Source organism: Neovison vison, chromosome 8, assembly GCF_020171115.1.
Source record: "Neovison vison isolate M4711 chromosome 8, ASM_NN_V1, whole genome shotgun sequence".
Classification (NCBI taxonomy): domain Eukaryota; kingdom Metazoa; phylum Chordata; class Mammalia; order Carnivora; family Mustelidae; genus Neogale; species Neogale vison.
The window spans coordinates 91,320,456-91,339,803 of NC_058098.1; the positions used below are offsets into that span (position 1 = coordinate 91,320,456).

At 43.1% G+C, this 19,348-nt stretch overlaps 1 long non-coding RNA gene across 3 annotated transcripts in view; it reads right to left on the reverse strand.

Moving 5' to 3' along the window:
- LOC122914959 overlaps positions 1–19,348 on the reverse strand; it is a 112,299-nt gene that overhangs the window by 55,572 nt on the left and 37,379 nt on the right. The window lies entirely within an intron of this gene.

Genomic DNA, 19,348 nt, shown 5'->3' on the forward strand with positions numbered 1-19,348 from the left:
CCATTTTCTATTGGGTCTGTCGTTTTCTTATTGATTTATAGAAACCCTTTATAGATTATAGATATTAACCCATCACTTATTACATACATTACAAAAATTTTCTCCCCATCTGTTGGCTGTCTTCTAACTTTTTTTTTAAGATTTTATTTATTTGACAGAGACAGACACAGTGAGAGAAGGAACACAAGCAGGGAGAGTGGGAGAGGTAGAAGCAGGCTTCCAGCCGAGCAGGGAGCCTGATGCAGGGCTTAAGCCCAGGACCCTGGGACCATGACCTGAGCCCAAGGCAGACGCCCAGTGATTAGGCCACCTAGGCGCCCTTTAACTTTGTTTAAGACAGACAGAAGTTGCCAGACAGAAGTATCTCATTTTTATGTGGCAAAAGCAATTAAAAATTATTCAGGGGGGGCACCTGGGTGGCTCAGTGGGTTAAAGCCTCTGCTTTCGGCTCAGGTCGTGGTCCCAGGGTTCTGGGATCAAGCCCCGCATCGGGCTCTCTGCTCAGCGGGGAGCCTGCTTCCCTTCCTCTCTCGACCTGCCTCTCTGCCTACTTGTGATCTATCTGTCAAATAAAAAAATAATAATAAAAAAAATAAATTATTCAGGGGCAGTACACCCAAGCTCTGAGCCACACAGCCTCTTCTGTTGGGGGCCACACAATCTTGCTTGGGTTCCTGTGATTAAATGGCTGATTAGGCAATCTTTTTTTTTTTTTTTAAGATTTTATTTATTTATTTGTCTCAGAGAGAGAGCAACCACGCACACAAGCAGGCAGAGGCGGAGAGAGAAGCAGGATCCCTGCCGAGCAAGGAGCCTGATGCGGGACTCAATCCCAGGACCCTGGAATCATGACCTAAGCCGAAGGCAGCAGCTTAACCAGCTGAGCCACCCAGGCGTCCCTAGGCAATCATTTTCTGAGCTACTCACATCTGGCCAGAGTGGTGGTATAAATAAATCAAGTAAAGAAGGAGCAAAAAGAATTGTAAAGACTTAGTTTCTTTCCACCTGTTTGGAAGCTCTTTCTTAAACTGTTGGAATCATGTACTAACAATGTCAAAAGAATTCTGAACCATTAAAAACCCAAAAACATCTTTATAAACAGTAATCTGAGTATCTCCAGACGCTTTCAAACCGTGTTAACTTTAGGGCATTATTTGCTGTCACTATGGAAGGAAAAAATGAATTCCAGACCCCACAGGAATAGAAAGCCTCAAAAGTCTATTGACTTGTAGAATTTTAAGCAAGAAACCTTCACAGTTTCCCTTCAGCCTCTCACAGATTACCACTGACTCAATCTGATCCTGAACAGTTCAAAAAACCCTCATGGCCAAATGGGATTTTCCCTGCAAAGAGTACTTAGTCCTTACTCCTGCAAACTCCACCTAAAGGCCCAGTACTTTGTAGAGGTTGTTCCACTTGGCCAGAATCTCTCTCCTCCCTGCAGTCCACAGCACTGAGGTACACAGTGCAAAAAAAAGTAGGCCTAAAAGGTGCTTCTGGCTTCCCTACCCCTAGCTGGAACCTGGCACTCCCTGAGGAACTTGGTTCTAAGCAATGAAGATGCTGCCATAAAATCATTCTTCAGTACCCAGTGGTACCAAGAAGAAAAAGAGATGGTCTGTCTCAATGTGTCTTCAAAGCCATTATTCCTACCACCTTACAAAAAAAAAATCCTTCCTTTGCCAACATCTATACCAAACAACTACACTCCTCCTCCCTACTGTTGACTACTGACTTCTTGGTCATCAAGACCTTTGGATCCTTGATCACAGTGTGCTTTACACTCCAGGTCAGACCTTTTGCCTGGTCATGACCTCTTATATCCTTCCATATTTCCACCTCTCCTTGTCTTTTTCTTCTACAGATTCATTCTTCAACTTCACTGACACTTCCAGCCCCTTGACATCCCACCCCCATCATTCTGCTGCCTATCAGCCCTCCTCTGGAGTCACTCTTTTCTCTAACCACCTTAACAATTACCACTCTGCTACCAATATTCTAGACTCCTCTTACTCCAAGTCTTCCACTTAGATCACAAAACACAGCCCCTATTTGAATACAAATGTCCTCTGCTTTAACCCTCAGTTGCTGGACACTGCCAAAGTAACCATTAAGTCATGAGGGCGCTCTTCCTCTAGCATGTCATCCTCTCCAACATTACCCTTATCTTCTCCCTCTTAACTAGCTCTTTCCCCCACAGCACAAGGACATACTCCAGTCTCAAAAAAATAAATAACCCTCCCTAGGCTCTGTGTTGCCCCTTCACTAACTGTCCTTACTTCATAAATAAGCTTCTTGTAAGAGTGGCCTCTGTTCACAGCCTGGCCTCCATTCACTAGCTGCAGAGGTACTGTCTCGTAAAAGAGTGGACTTGCTCTTATTTGCCAAAGGTCTGTTCTTTGGAAAATTGCTTTAGAGATTAGCAAAGAAGCTTAGTGAAAGGAAATATATTATGTTGCCATTTACTCAGTTTTAATAATATGAATGAAAATAAATTTTAATAATATAAATTGAGAATAGATTTATCTTTGTATCAATACTACCTCTGACCAGAGTATAAGCAAGATTATTTAAAGTGCTCTTTAAGGGAGTGGCTCAGTGGGTTAAGCCTCTGCCTTTGGCTCAGGTCAGGATCTCAGGGTCCTGGGATCGAGTCCTGGCATCAGGCTCTCTGCTCAGCAGGAGCCTGCTTCTCCCTCTCTCTCTCTGCCTGCCTCTCTGCCTACTGGTGATCTGTCAAATAAATAAATAAAATATTTTTTAAAAAATAAATAAAATAAAGTGTTCTTTAAAACAAAGAAATCTGTTTTCCCAAAATGATCCTGATTCTCTAGATCCAAAAACTAGAAACAATCTGAGTTCCCACAGCATTGGTCTGTATCTGTCATAGCCTACCATTTTTTTTTTTAAAGATTTTATTTATTTATTTGACAGAGAGATCACAAGTAGGCAGAGAGGCAGGCAGAGAGAGAGAGAGGAGGAAGCAGGCTCCCTGCTGAGCAGAGAGCCCGATGCGGGACTCGATCCCAGGACTCTGAGATCATGACCTGAGCCGAAGGCAGCCATAGCCTACCATTTTATCTCGAGTTATCGCGGAACTCTCTGCAGTTAATCCGTATTTGATAAATGAACCGAATTTACAAGTACCTATTATAGACCAGATAATTCTAATCTAATCTATCTAATCCACTAATTAAATCAGGCCATCTAAAGAACCTCTGCTGAAATTTTGCTAACTTAGTATAAGACCTTTCTCACACACTGAATTTTAATAAAGTTACATTCAGTCACTTACATCCTATAAGTTTTCACTTACTTAAATGTACCTTGCAAAGTTTTAAACTGAGGTATTACCATGTCGTTTGGGGTTCAATCCAAAAGGACTAAGGTAAAAGTCAGTGAGGCAGGAATTACCCAACCCAAGGGCTGTGAGCATTCGAGGAGAAGGAATGCATTCTTCCTCTCCCTCACCTAAAAATACCCCAAGAGGGGCGCCTTGGTGGCTCAGTGGGTTAAGCCTCTGCCTTTGGCTCAGGTCATGATCTCAAGGTCCTGGGATAGAGCCCCGAATCAGGCTCTCTGCTCAGCAGAGAGCCTGCTTCCCCCCCTCTCTGCCTGTCTCTCTGCCTACTTGTGTTCTCTCTCTCTCTCTGTCAAATAAATAAGTAAAATCTTTAAAGAAAAAAAACAAACAAACCAAGAAATGCTCCTCCCGGGGGAACTGAGACCTCCTCTCACACAATGTCTGTTCCCCTCTGCTTCAATTCCTCTCAGATAACGTGAATGTCAGCTCTTTAGCAAAGGCACAGCTTTGCCCTTGTTGAACCTCCCAAAGTTTGCTCATATCTAAAACAAGGAAGTTCGCCTAGAAAATCTAAAAAAGTGTTTTTTGAGGTTTTTTTTTTTTTTTAAGGTAGGCTCCACACCCAGCATGGATCCTAAGGTCAAGACCTGAGCTGAAATCAAGAGGGGGATGCTTAACCGAGTCACCCAGGTGCCCCTCAAAGGTTTTTTGATGTAAGTAACTACCGCTACTTACAGTGTGAGAATCAAAATTTTATTTTGAAAAGCAGATCAAAGGAACCCAGTGGTAAGTCCTTTCGTGATACCGAAGAATCTTCGTATTCCAACCATCCCCAACATAGCTGTTAGATCACCTACATGAGACCAATAACTCTCCTTAAGCAGGACACAGAGATTGCTATCAGGAGCTTCAGCCAAAGCACTGACATTCTTGCTTCCCACAGTCCCTCTGAAGAAGCCAGTCCTTAAATCCTTACTGAGGCAGAATTATGGGTGTAGAGGACCATGGAAAGGGTAAAAAGGTGGCCAGGAATACATGCCAGGAAACACAGGGCAGGGCCAGGTAGGTGACAGGCTCCAGTCCCTCTGGAGCCAGAGTCAGAACCTCCCAGTTTGCTTTACCCTCGCAGAGGGTGTAATTTCCAGCAAGGCTAAAAATCACCAATGGCACACAGCCAGAGGGCAGGGCCAGGCTGGGTAAAGCAAAAAACAGTGATGAGCCAGAAAGGCTCCTGATTTAGAAGCTAAGCAATTCAGAAGAAGGGTGGTAGAGAGCCTCCCACAGAAGACTTACAAAGTAGCTGCCCTCTTTGGATAAGATCCAGGTTGCCAACAGGAAATCTCTTACCTTCATGGGCCTCCTCACTTGTTCCAAAGGCTTTCTCAGCAGCCTGATCTTTTTAGAAGGAGAGACCATGTGACTGGGACTCAAGTGACACCAGCTTACTGATTTTGGAAACATCCCTCCTCTGTGGAGTCACCAGCTCACAGAGCAAAAACTTCCATGGTACTTGTTTCCTCTCTCCCTAACACAAAATCCAAGAGATAAGACTAGTCTCAAAACCACCCAAGTCAAACTATAGTACAAAGATTGTTCTACAAAGCTCAACATGCCTCAGAGATAAAGATTCCTTCAGTCCTTTCCTTACTAGCTCATTCCTTCCTCACATGCTCCAAGCACTGGGCAGCAAGAATGCCTTGCAGAATTCACAGCAACACAGACAGACCCTGAGGGCATAATGCTAATCAAAATAAGTCAGGCAGAGAACAACAAACATGCTGTGATCTCACTTATATGTGGAATCCAAAATATAAATCAATCAATCAATAAAAGCCAAACTCATAGATACAGAGGCAGTGGGTAGGGGATGAAGGGGGTCAAAAGGTACAAACCTCTGGTTATAACATCTGAGGATGCAATATACAGCATGGAAACAATAGCTCATAATACTGTATTGTGTATTTGAAAGTTGCTAGGAGAGTAGGTCTTAAAAGTTCTCATCACAAGAAAGAATCTTATAACAATGTGTGGTGATGGATATTAACTAGGACTACTGTGATCATTTCACAATATATACATTGATCCGATCATTATGTTGTACATCCTAAACTAATATAATGACATGTCAATTATATCTCAATAAAAAAATTAAATAAATAAATAAAAAATAGAATGCCTTGCAGAATTCTTAGCAGACACCATTCTAGCAACTGCCCAAAAACCTCTCTAAAGTGGACCCTGTTGGTTCAGAATTTCTGACAAAAGATAACTGCTTTTTGTGTTTATGCTATCAGAACCGGCTAGCTAACATATTTAATTGCATAAATATGATTGTCAGTCGGAAAATTGAAGTAACTTGAGACTTCTGATTTTCTACTGATTAAAGCAGGTCCTCTTAGGATCTAACTAGTTAGTGCATACATGCATAAGTGAATTAACATGTGATTCCAAAACTAAACAAACTTAATGAATCCACAAAAAAAATTTTTTTTCATGTAATTAAATCAGACAAGCTCTTCCATCATGGGTCTAAGTTGATATACTTCTACTGTATTGCTTTCAAAAAATGAAGCCAGAATTCAATAAACTCTGCTGTAACCAAACTGTCCAAGCTTACTTCCAAAACACCTCAAACTATTTATGAACAGATTAGGACTTTTTTCCCCCTTAAATCAAAAGAACATCCCACATTCTCTGGTTTAGAGAAATGTCAGGACCTACAATGTCCTGGCTAGAGGACAGGACAGTGACTGTGAATACATGGTATCTTCCCCGGCCCTCTTCTTCCTTCCACCTCTTCACTGTGGGTATCCCTAGCTCCAGGATGCCGCTTTCGCTCTAGTCTTTCCCTCCTTGGAAGATTCACCTCAAAGAAATGCAAAGTGGAGAAATGAGAAATGGAATTTGAGGCCTGAATACCTGAGTCTGAGTCCTAATTCTACTCTCTGACTGAGATTCGATGTCCATATAAAAGAAGAAAAAAAATAATGCATAGCATACTGGACCGTGTTAGCCATGTCACTATACAATGGCCTTCGTAAATTGCAGAGTGACCTTTAAATAATGTTTTGGCTGTTGTTTACTATGGTGATTGCTGCCCACTCCTACCTCCCTTCAAGCTCTACTCTCAGATACCAGTGGAGACCACTGCCATGCACTCCTCTCCACCATCTGTCAAGACTACCCAACAAGAAAGGGAGAACTAAGATAAGACCACTCCTCCCCTAAACATCTCAAGGGTGTCAAATCTAGAGTCCCAACTCTTACTTACGGCTTCTACTTTAGAAGTACCTTTTCCTCTAAATGGGAATTCCCAGTCTATAGAATACTTTCTTTTGGATGTAACTCTGGCCCTTCAAATTCAACTCCAAGAAGCAAATCTGTCTCCCCTTTCTAGAAGAGAGGTTCTGGGGCACCTGGGTGGCTCAGTGGGTTAAGCCTCTGCCTTCGGCTCAGGTCAGGATCTCAGGGTCCTGGGACTGAGCTCTGCATCAGGCTCTCTGCTCGTAGGGAGCCTGCTTTCCCCTTTCTCTCTCTGCCTGCGGCTCTGCCTACTTGTGATCTCTCACTCTCTGTCAAATAAATAAATAAAATCTTTTGAAATATAAATTAAAAACATTAAAAAGTGGTTCTCCTTTCCAGTTACCCCTTTCTTACATGACAAGTAATTTTCCAACTTCACAGGATAGAACATACCTTGGCATAATATAACTGTGGTTTTGGCCCACGCACCACCCTCAAGTCAGAATCTATTTCCCACTATGTTTTTTTTAAGATTTTCTTTTTGGGGGGACACCTGGGTGGCTCAGTCAGTTAAACAGCTGCCTTCGGCTCAGGTCATAATCCCAGCATCCTGGGATCAAGTTCCACATTGGGCTCCTTCTCAAGAGGGGACCCTGCTTCTCCCTCTGCCTCCCACTCCCTGTTTGTGCTTTCTCTCTCTCTCTCTCTCTTGTCCTCTCTCTGGCAGATGAATAAAATCTTTAAAAAAAAAAGTTCTTTTCTTTTTAATATTGTTTTTAAAATTCATATATTTGACAAGTAAGGAAGGAAGAGAATCTTCAAGCAGACTTCCCGCTGAGCACAGAACCTGACAGAGCACTCAATCCCATGATCTATGAGATCATGACCTGAGCTGAAAACAAGAGTTGGACACTCAACTGACTAGGCCACCCAGATACCCCTACTGTATGATTTTTTAAAAATATATACATATGGTCATGGCTGTATTTATTTCATCATCTGAAACAGGTTCATATGCTATATATTTTTTCATGCACCTATTACAGCCAACTTTATGTGTAAATAATTATAGATTTACTTCATTTATCATTGTATGGATTTACCAGTTTATCTGGCCAATTCCCTACTGATGGCCATTTTGATGGCTTTATAAATTCTGTAGTGACATTTATCCTCATAAATATATCTCTGTACATTGTCCTGGGGATAAATACCTAAAAGTCAGATTGCTGATCTGAGAATGTGTGTACTTCAGGGGCACTTGGATGGCTCAGTCAGTTAAGCATCTGACTTCAGCTCAGGTCCTGATCTCAAGGGTCCTGGGATTGAGCCCTGCGCCAGGCTACCCGCTCAGTGGGGATTGAGCCCTGTGTCACAATCCCTGCTCAGTGGGGAGTCTGCTTGTTTCTGCTTCTCCCCCAACTCATACTCATACTCATACTCTCAAATAAAAAAATAAAATCTTTTTTAAAAATCTGATACATATTGCCAAACAGAACTTCAGACAGACTGTATTAATTTAAATTCCCAGAGTATGAGTTCCCCTTTCTTCAAACTCTCATGAGCAATAAATACTATTAGTTTAAATATCTGTCAATCTAACAGTTGAAAAATGGTGTCTCGGGCACCTGGATGGCTCAGTCACAGGGCGTCTGCCTTCCGCTCAGGTCATGATCCCAAGGTCCTGGGATCGAGCCCCACACTGGGCTCCCTGCACAGCCAGAAGCCTGCCTCTCCCTCTTCTACTACCTCTCTGCTTGTGTTCCCTCTCTCACTGTATCTCCATCAAATAAATAAATAAAATCTTAAAAAAAAAAAAAAAGAAGAGAAAGAAAGAAAAGAAAATGTCTCATTTCTTTTTTTTCTTTTAAAACCTTTTATTCAATAACATATACTTTTAAAATTGTAGGATGTAACTGCCCATCATGCCATAGATTTCCCCCATGCTCTCACTGTAGAGTCTGTGGTTGGCTAGTTAATGTGGTCTGCTGGTAAAACAGGTGGCTACAGGCTGAGTCAAGGGGGCTCACGGGAGCAACAATAACTAACAACCATTTTGTTTTGTTTTGTTTTGTTTTGTTTTGTTTTAAAGATTTTATTTATTTATTTGACAGAGAGAGATCACAAGTAGGCAGAGAGGCAGGCAGAGAGAGAGAGGAGGAAGCAGGCTCCCTGCTGAGCAGAGAGCCCGATGCAGGACTCGATCCCAGGACCCTGAGATCATGACCTGAGCTGAAGGCAGCGGCTTAACCCACTGAGCCACCCAGGCGCCCCCTAACAACCATTTTTAACCTTTCACATTTCCTATGCTTTCTGGGTCAGGAGGGGAGGTCTCATTTCTATTTGTGTCTTCTAGATTATAAGGTAAACACCATTTTTCTATGGGTTTTATAAGTTATTAGTATTTGTTCTTCTATGACTTTTGCCCATTTTTTGTTTTTGCTTTTTTTCTATTGATTTATAAGAGCTTTGTGCACGCTGAGATATGCTGAAAACTAATTTTTTAAAAATATTTTATTTATTTGAGAGAAAGGGTACAAGAAAAGAACAGTGTGGAGGGGCAGAGAGAGAGGGGAACGCAAACTCCCTACTCAGCAGGGAGCCCAGGACCCCAGGATCATGGCCTGAGCTGAAGGCAGCTGCTTAATCGACAGGCCCCCAAAACGGTTCTTAACAACAGTTTGTCATCTACTTTTTGTTTATGGTGTTTGTTTTTTGTTTTTGTTCTTTTTGGCTAATACACTTCACTTTTTCCTTTATAGTTCCTGCCCTGGGTGTCATACTAAAATAAATATTTTCATGGTGCCTGGGCGGCTCAATCGGTTGGGCATCTTCTTTTGGCTCAGGTCATGGGTGGCTCAGTTCGTTAAACATCTACCTTTGACTCAGGTCATGATCCCAGAGTCCTGCACTGGGCTCCCTGCTCAGCTGGGAGTTTGCTTCTCCCTCTCCCTATGGCCCTTCTCCCTACTTGTACAATCGCTCACTCTCTCTCCCCCCATATAAATAAAATTCTTAAAAAATAAAAATTAAAAAATAAAAATAAAACAAGAAATGCCTTTTTAAAAATTATTTATTTATTTATTTATTTTAGAGAGAGAGAGAATGGACAGAGGGAGAGGGAGAGAGAATTTCAAGCAGACTCCATATTGAGCTTGTAGACTGACACAGCACTCAACCTCACAACTCTGAGCTCATGATCCTGAGATCATGACCTGAGCTAAAGCCAAGAATCAGATATTTAACCGACTGCACTACCCAGGAACCTCAAACAAGAAATGCTTTCAAAGGAGAGAAATAATGTAAAAGAATACATCAGAGCTTCTACAAATACTTTGTGTGGCTGAAGAAGTGGATGAACTTTTAATTCAGCAAACCCATTCCAGTAGGCTTTGGATGTACAGAGGGAAGTTTGGAAGAGAGAGTAAAATTCAACTGCTTTGCATAATAGAATAAGAAGTATCTAGAATGCTTAGTGGCAATAGAGTTAGGAAGGCTTACAGAGAAGAGATTATAAGAGACCAAAGCCATACACATAGGTGATAGGAATAATGATGAATCCCTAATGCAGAGGCAGACAAAAATATATATACATATTTAAGGGACAGGAACAGCCAGTATTAGAATTTAAGTTTCTTGCTTTGTGGTAATGTAAAACAATCTCCATTACCCTAAATCTTTAATATAAAGTCTGCTACACACAAAGGCTGTAGCTGGGAGATATTTGAGTTCTACATCTGGGTGAATGTGGATAGAAAGAGGAACAGCATGCTTGAGTTGGTAAGACCATCTATAATCTGAACTAATTTAGTAGAAGCAAGAGCTCAAAATTAGAATGACCATAAATACATGAGCTCCCAGGAATTTGAAGAATCTGGGTGAAGGAATGAGACTCTCTACAAGCTGCAGAATGACACTTTGAGCCAAATTTTTAAGGGAAAAGATGGTTCCAACTATCTAATGGGTGATATTAGGATACTCAATCCTCAAAAGCTTTCAAAATGGACCAAACTACATGAGGTTCAGTGGTGATTTACAGAAGAAACCAGTGGGGGAGATGCCAATTACTCTGTTTGCACAAAAGATAAGGTGAGGATTATACCTCAAACCTTCCCATTCCACATGCTCCCACAGAGGTGTTTTCGTCCCTACCCTACTTAGCATGGTCTACTCTCATCTCTTCCATGAAGCTTTCTCCCCAGGTTTCAGCTGTCAGATGACTCCTTTCCAAAACTTCCATTTTACCAAGAATCTGAACCTCAGTGTAACCTTTAATTGTTCTTTTTTTTTCCTATTTGTTAACTTATCTATAGAATTCAATTATAGACGCCTTGTAGACAAGAACCCCAACAAGAGAGAGAGACACAGTGTGTGCACATGCACAAGCGAGGGAGGGTGGGAGAAAGGGACAGTCTAAAAATCTTACATTACACTCAGAGCCTACTTAATTCCTGGTAGGGAAATGGAAGACAGTGATGCAGAAGCAAGTTTACTAATGACCCTGGATGGCAATGCTCCTGAGAACAAAAGAGGAAAAACAGGAATAGGAAGGAATAGAAGAATGAAGGGAAGAGGATGGCATAATGAAAAATACAATTTGGCTTGAGACCTGAGGGCCACCCACGTTATGATGGTAATAGTGTTTGGTAACAGTGTTTGGCCATCCTGAGTCTGAAACGCAGAAGAGAGATTTAGGTTGGAGAGGGAGATATAAGAGTTCCTGACATATCAGTGATGGCTAAAACCATAAGCACAGGTGATATCACCCAGGGATAGTATATGTACAGATGAGGAGAGAAGGAGACTAAGAATAGAATCTTAAGAAATGTCTTCATGTAGGAAGCCTGTTGGGTAAAACAAGCCTTCCACAGTTATACAAAGTTATAGTTACCACATCTACATAGTTACATGCCAACTAATACTTATAACAGATGGACCAAATAACTGACTCTATTGAAGACCTCCAAATGCCCATTTCAAGCCCTCTTTCAGTCTTCCTGTAAGTGAGCTTACTCCCTGATCTTCAGTTAAAACTTGAGCGTTTCAGAGGAAGTGGCAAGAATGGAAAAGGGCCCTGGACCAAGGTCTCTGGGGTGGGGCCTGTGGGTAGAGGATGCTAATAACGGGATGAACATCATACCTTAAGGCAGGATCAAAGCTAAGCCTTTGCATATAGTTTATTTCATGATTAGCTCATACAACTGAGTTAAGATTGGCCAATAAAGAGCTCATTCATGACAGTAAAGACACATACATACATCAAGGTCTCAAAGGGACCTAAAATTTCTTAATAAGAAGTCTTAGAGATTTCTGTCTGCTTCAAGTGGTCTTTTCCTGGCTGTACTGGTTGAGAATGGCATATAGAGGAAGCAACTAGTTTCCTCTTTGGGGACCAGCTCTGCCAGCTGCAGCTCCTGGCTCTTGGTCACCCACCCGGCCAGATTTAAATGATCTCCACCTGCAAGACTGCCTGCCTACAGGGCATGGGTTTATCTCCACTGAAGGGTTGAAAAAAAATAATAGTCTGGACTACCCATGAGCTATAAAGGAGGGATTTCATAGGCAGAACAGAAATTTACAATGCCATAATCATTCCACAAGAATGAGCTCCATCCCACTTGGCACCGATTCTGTAGGCGAAGTTGAAATCCTGAACTAGCTGTAAGACCTGAGACTGATGCTGAGACAAATACTCCCAAAGTGAGATGGAAGTGGGGCTCAGAAGTGCTAGAGAAATCCTGGAAGAGGTCAAACCTGGGCAAAGCAGCCTCAGAGAAGCTTCCTTCTTTGGATCCAGAAGCTGATGATGGCATCACCTCATTCACTACTTCCTGTTTTACTTGGTGGAAAGAGGAAGAAGATTTGAATGTGGGAGAAAGAATGTAGAATCCCTACATCTTCCCCACCTTAGAGCTTTACTCCAGATCAGAGCTGTCCTTGGGCAGACAACACAGAGTTAAGCAGTCGACCACATGAAGTGATTCCTCCAGAAAGACTGGTAAACACCAGGTGCTCAGCAGGCATTTGCTGAATGAAGGGCACCAAGAGAGACTTCCTACCCGCAAACAGTGTTTTTTCACTGACTGTCCCGTTACCTCCACCTGGAATTCCTCCATTTGATGTCTATTCCTTTAGGATAAAGCCTCATACTATCCCAAACTGTGCTCCACCAAACACCATATTCTGTGAGAGTTTAATATTCCTTCCAAAAAAAAAAAAAATGGTTCTTTAGTTAAATAACTTTGGAAGATATTATATTCTCTATCTCCCTTCTGAAACTTTATAAATGCATATTAAAAGCTGTTTTGGGGGCAGAGGCAGTTGGAGAACTACCATGAAATTCAGAACAGAGCCCAACTAAGCTAAGAAGCTTGTTCTGAAAGTACAGCTGAGCAGACTAGCATGACATCCAATTAGTCCAAAAATAAAGAGTAGCAGGCAGAGTTCAGGATAGTCAACAACTGGGAGATCTGTGCATGGGCAAGACCCTACCCACAGAAGCCTAGATGGAAGAAAGTCTCTAGTGGGGGGATGAAGGGGAAAAAAGAAAGGTCTCTAGTATCAGAGAAGGGACCTGTCCTGAGAAAGGCTGGAAAGCAAAAGCCCCAGCCTCTGGTAAGGTGTTGACTGAGCAGAGTTATAGCCCTAAACAAGACTAGGGGGTCCAGGCAGGGCAACTGGACGGAGCCTGATGCCCTTAGGAAAAAGCCAAAATAAAGGTGAAATGAAGGAGAGGCAGAGAGTAATAAACAGAGCTGTCACTCACAGTATGGTACACCTATCCAGGAGTCCCACCCTGCTGGGGGCACTGGCTCCAAAATCCTGGTGATAACAGATCTAGCTACATCATTAGATCTTCTGTATGGGGCCATGATGGTTGGGGAGGGATGAAGGGGTGTATTACATCCAGAAACTCTACAGAGCTGTGCTAATTCCACTAAGGAGGGAGGTCCAGACCCTGTCAAACTTCAGGAGGTGAGAGGTGGAGACTATTCCTAGAAGAGCCTTCTAGGGAAATGTGCTAGAAGGACCCCAGAGGACTGAACTGAACCAAAACAAAATGCTCTAGACTTGGGGTAGGAATGTGGACACCGTAGAAGTTCAAACTGGAAGTGGAGGGCATCCATGAACCCAACTGTGAGGAGCTGGTAAAGGCACTGAAATTTGAGTTGTTTCTGTCAAAGACTCCCTGGGGGAGAAAAGATGTGAGAATTCAGATCACAAAGGCCGTCTGAAAGCAGTGCTAGATGAAAGATGATGAACAGTGAACTATAAAGGCTCTCAGGTCAAAAAAGTTGTAGATATGAATCACAGGCACTATCTGGCAGCCTCCGGATTAGCTATTTTGGCTCCACAAAGTTATAGGACAAGGGGAAACTGCACCTTTGTGTGGACACCCCAAATGCTTTGTCACTGCTTTTGACATGGCGTATTTTGCTTTCTGGTAAAGCCCTCTCTCAGCACAGCACATTGGGAAATTAAGACCAGAAGTTGTCTGTGACCAGCAACCTCTGAGGAAGTGCCCTGCCCATGTTGTCATCAGCAGCCTCTTTTGCGCCACCATTTTACATCACTTCTGGGAAGCTGCCTCCCACTTCCTAAGATCTGTGCTGGTCTTGTCTGAGGACATCACAGCAAACCACAGACCCAAAGGTCCTACACTCCTTGTTACATTCTGCTTGTCAGCTTTTCTCCAGGCAACATCCTGCCTGAATACCCAGCATGCTCACAGGAAGTTTCTCCATGCAACACTCCCTCTTGGAATCATGAGCCTCCAACCCCATCACCCTCGGCCGCTTGTCTTCTCAGTCAAAACTGTAAAGAAAACAAAGTGTTTCTTTAGGGACCCAACTTCTCTTTTCAGGGCCTTTATCTCAAACTCAATATATTGTTTCTCCTTCCTGTCCCTATGATGAGGGCAGAGTGCCCTTTCCTCTCTGTCCCTGCCTTAGTTCAGTTCTCAGAAATCAATCACATACACTCACTAACACTTCCACTTACAAAATGCTTCACAGTCAGACCCCTTCCTGGAATCTCTTCATTTTTAATAGGGTCTCAAAGACTTAAATCAAGGGAAATAAATTTCACTTGTGGAATTCCGAACACTAGCAAAGAGCTAAAGCAAGTCTTTGAGGGGCAACACACATTCTTCGTGCCCCTGAAATGATTCCACTTGACAGTCCAGCCTTGTCTCTTCTTAGTTCATCACCTGACACACTCAAGCTGTCTGCTCTGTCAGCCCAGAGGACAGGGTTCCCTGGACCTGGGCCAGCACCCAATGCCATCTGGTCTCTCTTAGAAAGGCAAAAGAGAGACACCTCTTGTTTACTCAGTAATAATTCACTGTAATAGTCACATAACAGGTGTCACCAGCTCCAGAACATCCAGTAAGGGCACACCACACCCTCACCTCTGCCCCCATCATGGCTCACTCCTTGGGACATATCAACAAATTTTATTTGGAGAACAGGACAGGGCCTCTTAAGCAGTGAACCAGAGTCACCAGTAGTGTTCTGACACTTGTAGATTACACTGCAATGAAAACTTACAGGTAAAGAACAAAGGCTTTCTTTTAATCCTCCCCTACGGCCAATTGGTATCCTTCCCACATATGTTGTTGCAGCATCTCTATATATAGAACCTAGCATCTATAAACAGGATGCTCTGGCTAAACACGTCTCAACGAGTAAAACTGTGAGGTAGAGAAAGATGTCATCTCTCCATCTTCTCTCCTCTCCCCAAATCTTGTCAGAGACAGAAGAGCTCTGTGAAAACAGCACAGGCTTTGGAACTGGACAGACCTGAGGAGAAATAAATCCTAAATCCTAGCCTTTTATTAGCTATCTGACCTTGGACAAGTTACATAACTTCTTTGACCTTCAGCTTGCCCGTGTGCAAAAGTGAAGATGATACTTTATTGCTTTGCATTATGATAATTAAATAAGAAAATATATGAAAAGCATCTAATACATGCCTGGCTCTCCAGGGGTAAGAGTTTGTTCTCTCCCATCTGGCTCATCATGCACCTGGTGCCCAAATGTTACTCTCTGGCTATCCAAGGCCAAGGTGTGTGCCCCACACAAACCTAACCTTCTTTTCCTAGACCCTATTAAAGTTCACATCCCTTAGATGAACTGATTTAGGGGCACCTGGGTGGCTCTGTCAGTTACATGTCCAACCCTTGATTTCAGCTCGTCATGATCTCTGAGACCTGGGATCAAGCCCCATATCAGGCTCCCTGCTGGGCAGGGAGTCTACTTGTCTCCCTCTCCCTGCTCATTCACTCTCTCTAAAATAAATCTTGGGGGAAAAAAAAAATGAACTGATCTAATCACACCACAAAGCAATATGATAAAACAAATTCAAGTAAAATGTACGCATTAATACTGTATTAATTTGGGGTGCCTGGGTGGCTCCGTGGGTTAAAGCCTCTGCCTTCAGCTCAGGTCATGATCCCAGGCTCCTGAGATCGAGCCCCACATCGGGCTCTCTGCTCAGCAGGGAGCCTGCTTCCCTTCCTCTCTCACTCTGCCTGTCTCTCTACCTATTTGCGATCTCTGTCAAATAAATAAATTTAATTTAATTAAAATCTTTCATTAAAAAAATACTGTACTGGGCGCCTGGGTGGCTCAGTGGGTTGAGCCGCTGCCTTCGGCTCAGGTCATGATCTCAGGGTCCTGGGATCGAGTCCCACATCGGGCTCTCTGCTCAGCAGAGAGCCTGCTTCCTCCTCTCTCTCTCTCTGCCTGCCTCTCTGTCTACTTGTGATCTCTGTCTGTCAAATAAATAAATAAAATCTTTAAAAAAAAATACTGTATTAATTCTGCGGAAGAGGGGGAGGATTTCTACATTACATTAGAGTTAGGGCACCTGGGAGGCTCAGTCATTAAGCATCTGCCTTTGGCTCAGGTCATGGTCCCAGCGTCCTGGGACCAAGTCAAGATCAGACTCCCTGCTTGGCAGGAAGCCTGCTTCTCCCTTTCCCACTCCCCCTGCTTGTGTTCCCTCTCTCACTGTCTCTCTGCCAAATAAATGAATAAAATCTTTTTTTAAAAAAGAAGAAGAAGACCTAGAGGGGGGCCTGGCTGACTCTGTGCATACCAACTCTTGATCTCAGGGTTGTGAGTTTGAGCCCCACACTGAATGTAGAAATTACTTAATAAAAACCCTTGAAAATTTTTGGGGGGTGGCTCAGTCGGCTAAGCATCAGACTCTTGATTTCAGCTCAGGTTATGATCTCAGGGTGGTGAGATGGAGCCCTGCATTAGGCTCTGTGCTCAGTGTAGAATTTACTTGAGATTTTCTCACTCCCTTTCTCTCTCTGCCTCTTCCCTCACTTGTTCTCACTCTCTAAATAAATAAAATCTCTTTTTTTTTTTTAAACATGAGGTAGATTTCCAAGGTCAGCTGATTCTGGAATCCTGGCTTTTTTTTTTTTTTCTTTTTTAAGATTTTATTTATTTGACAGAGAGAGAGACAGTGAGAGAGGGAACACAAGCAGGGGCACAGGGAGAGGGAGAAACAGGCTTCTCCCTGAACAGGGAGCCCAATGTGGGGCTCAATCCCAGGACCTTAGGATTATGACCTGAGGCAAAGGCAGACACTTAACAACTGAGCCACCCAGACACCTCTAAATAAATAAAATATTTTTAAAAAAATTTTTAAAAGAACTAGAAATTCAAATGAAAGAAAGGCCATCTAATGATGAGGCTCCCCTAGATCACAGGGGACCAATGTCAGCCTCTCTCTCTACAGGCATGGCCCACATCATTCTCTGTGCTGAAGATGAACCATCAGAGTTATAGGACAGCATCTCAGATTGTCGAATATCACACCCTAAATCAATAGGTCCAGAAAAGAATTTGGGACCTTGGCCATTGCTTCTGCTCTAGCCAACACACACTGCTTCCTTAGCCAAGAAGTTACAGTGGTGCTTTTTCCCTAGGAAGTTTCCAACACTATTTTAAGCTCTTGAAATGAAATAGCAACAGAATTGATTACGGTCACAGCCTTGGAATAGCCTGTAGGAGGCCTGGGCTCTACACTTCCAGAATCATACCTTGCTCCTCTGAATGGTTTCAACAAAGCCAGAATAACAGAGATTAATTAATGGCAGAGTGGGACTGCATCTTCTCAGTGATGCAGGAAGGAGGACCAAAGGGATATTCTTCTGCGGTTTCCACATACAGGATCACAGAAGCAGATTATTACAACTAAAAATGGCCCAAGTGTAATCACTCGGCACAATGCGCTATGTTGACTATAAATCGTAACCCAGCATGCAAGTTCCCTGAGGTACTCTTTAGCAGTGTGCATGTTCTACTTGACTTTCTTGGCAAGCCCTCAGTGAGCCCAGAGCATTTAGCCTAGGCTGGGAGGTCTCAGGAGCCAGACACCCCTATGGGGGTGAAAGAGACTGGCTGGCAACTTTAGCAGATGGAATAAAGACGAAATGAAGAAATCCAAAGGGAGGAAAGGACTGGTCCAGGCAGGATTATCCAAAAGCATGTGCTTAGAAAACTGGCAAAGCAGAAACAGTAATTGCAAATATTTTAAATTATATTTATCTAATTAGTCACCATGTTAAAAAACAGAACTTTGCTAGATCTTCCTTATACTTTGCTGAATTTCCTTATACTGATTCTGTGTTAAATATTGTTTTTCAAATACATAGTGAGTGATGAAGTTCTAGAACCTAGGTGAGGTTCGATGGGCTGAGGTCCGGAGCCGAAGACCAAGAAAGAATTCTTGAGACATCTTTGGTGCAAAATGGTGGTTTATTAAAGCACGGGGACAGGACTCATGGGCAGGAAGAGCTGCTGCCCCGGGTTGTGAGGGATGGCAGGTTATGTACCCTGCGGTTGGGGGAAGGTGAGGGGAAGGGAGGTTTCAGTGGAGTTTTCACATGCTAAAGAGGGCCTACAAGGTGCCAGGATGTCCCAGGCCTACTGGAGGCCTTGCCCTTTGCGGCTGGATCAATGTTGTCTTTAGACCAGCCATTAATATTTAAGATAGTTGGGAGACTTTTTGGTGGGGGGTCACAATCCTGCTATCAATCGTCTTTGTTAGTGAGATTTAGGACATTTGTAAGCCATGGGAGACTCCCGTCTAGCAGGATTGTGAGCTCTGCAAGTTAACTATTTGCTTATTGTTCATGGCAGTCAGGGCTGCCTGAGGGATGCTACACATATGACAGAGGGGGAGCGGATGGAGAGGGGGGTGCAAGGCGCCAGCTTTTGCTTTGTCTTCAGCCAGCCCCGTGCTCCCTCATCATTGAGGGCTGAAAATATGAGGGACATCATAATCTTTCTATTGCTTAGGCCTCTGAAGTTCTTAATCTGGTCCCTGGCTTTATCAAGAAGCAAGGAAAATCAGGATTCCAAAGCTTCAAGGTCAATATTCAGTTCTTCATTCAATAAATATTTCTTGAGGGGCTAGAGAAGTGTCAGGTCTTTGCTCAGTCCTGGGATACAGCAGAAAACAAAACAAATATGGTTCCTGAGTTCCTGGAGCTCAGTCTAGTGAGAGTTGTTAAGAATAGGAGCAGGATTGGGGCATCTGGGTGGCTTAGTGGGTTGAGCATCTGACTCTTGGTTTTGGCTCAGGTCATGATCTCAGGGTTGGGGGATCAAGCCCCACCTCCAGCTCCGTGTTCAGGACAGAGTCTGCTTGTCTCTCTCCCTCTTCTCTTCCCCCTGCTCACACTTTCTCTCACTTGTCCTTCTCCCTCTTCTCCTACTCCTGCTCGTGCTTTCTCTCACTCTCTCAAAATAAGTAAATAAAATTAAAACAAACAAACAA